We start from the raw sequence: 1,754 nt of genomic DNA on the forward strand, positions 1-1,754 counted from the left end.
TTTGTCCTCTATCATTGCTTGACAACCGATGCTGGTGTGTTTATGTCCCCGTAACTTAGCGGTTCGGCAAAAAGAGACCGATAGAATAAGTACTAGGCTTACAAAGAATAAGTCCTGGGGTCGATTTGCTCGACCAAAAGCGGTGCTCCAGCATGGCCACAATCAAAGAGTAAAAGATAAATATGACGTGTATCAGTGTACAAGCCCACTATAATCGAATATGTTCTAACGATTCTGCCTTTTTTATTGAGAAATAATTAAGGCGGCGATCTTACAGAATCGTTAACACATCGGGCAAAATGCTTAGCGGCATTTCGTCCGTCTGCACATTCGGAGTTCAAATTTCGCCGAGGTCGACTTTGCCTTACATTTTTCGGAAATCGATAAAATAAGTACCAGTTGAACAATGGGGTCGATGTAATCGACTCATCCCCTCCACCAAAACTGCTGCCCTTGGTAGCAAAATTTGAAACCATTATTGAGAAAGAATTAACGACAGACGATGGCATACAACGTGGTCTTTCATTCGCTCGTCCAGTTTTGTTCTTGGAGAGTAACTTGACCAACAGAGTTATCCCCCCTTAAGGTATGACAGGGTCAACAAAGAATGGTGCCATTCTTCAGCTGAACACATGGAACAGTAAATATGGTTAAATCCGTCAATGTCATTTGCCAGGTATGTTAATTCTTTTAATTTCTTCCCCAACTCAAAACCTTTAAGTTTCCTACCCACTAACATATTCTGTGGATGATAATGTATGGTTAAATGTTTACTTTTTTCTTTTCTTGTTTGTTTCATTTTCAGAGTTTGTTTTTCTACGATGACTAACGTTTACTACTTTTCTCTGAGATTCTACCTTCCTTCCAATTATTGTTTAGCCCCTAAGTCAATTATTTCACATTATCGAGGGCTGTAGTGAGATGGTAGGGTGTGATTTGAGGAAAATTTGGTTAGTATTTCTATCAAACATCAGTGGTGACATTTGTAAGTTACGTAAAAATAAGCAGATCCTTAAGATTATCCACTATCTTTCTAACAATAAACTTCAGGCACTTTTGTGAATTCAAAACTTCATTTATAGACGTGTAGTACCCATGACTTTTAGAAACCGTTTATCACAACCAGAATTGCTGATGTATGGATGGAATAAACTTCTTAGGGCAGTTGTTAGTTGTGAGGACACCTAAACTTTCGAAAGTTTCTGAAATTCACCAGCACTGCTCCTGACAAGCCTATGCACCTTTCTTCTTTACGACTCTCTTAATATCCACTTGTTTTTTCTTGTGTTTTATTTTGTGGACTTCTCGCTTTCATTGCTGTCTTTCTTACGGCTAGTTTCTGTTATTTCTTTTAACCGTTTTCCATAAGTTGTGTGCACCCGAGCACTGTATCTATTAAGTTCATTTATTAAGCATACCTAAACATTTGCACGCCTCCTGTGTTTGTCCCCCTCCCCAAACATCGCTTGACAACCGATGCTGGTGTGTTTATGTCCCCGTAAATAGCGGTTCGGCCCAAGAGACCGATAGAATAAGTACTAGGCTTACAAAGAATAAGTCCTGGGATCGATTTGCTCGACTAAAGGCGGTGCTCCAGCATGGCCACAGTCAAAGAGTAAAAGATAAATGTGACGTAAGTCAGTGTACAAGCCCACCAATTTAAAAAAAAATTTTTTTTTATTCATTTAAATCCGATATAATCGTAATCTACACGCCCTGAAAAGTATTTGTAGAAAAATTTCATTCAAAATTAG

At 38.7% G+C, this 1,754-nt stretch overlaps 1 protein-coding gene and 1 long non-coding RNA gene across 2 annotated transcripts in view; one reads left to right on the forward strand and one right to left on the reverse strand.

Moving 5' to 3' along the window:
- The window catches only part of LOC106867897 (4-hydroxyphenylpyruvate dioxygenase-like protein), a 13,464-nt gene that overhangs the window by 7,418 nt on the left and 4,292 nt on the right, over window positions 1-1,754 (reverse strand). The gene's annotated exons all lie outside the window — the stretch shown is intronic.
- Window positions 179-1,754, forward strand: part of LOC128249938 (uncharacterized) — a 36,153-nt gene continuing 34,577 nt past the window's right edge. The window contains exon 1 of the long non-coding RNA XR_008266089.1: window positions 179-676. This is a non-coding gene — a long non-coding RNA (uncharacterized LOC128249938). The remainder of the gene's footprint in view (window positions 677-1,754) is intronic.

The sequence above is a fragment of the Octopus bimaculoides genome, chromosome 18 (assembly GCF_001194135.2).
Source record: "Octopus bimaculoides isolate UCB-OBI-ISO-001 chromosome 18, ASM119413v2, whole genome shotgun sequence".
NCBI classification, from domain to species: domain Eukaryota; kingdom Metazoa; phylum Mollusca; class Cephalopoda; order Octopoda; family Octopodidae; genus Octopus; species Octopus bimaculoides.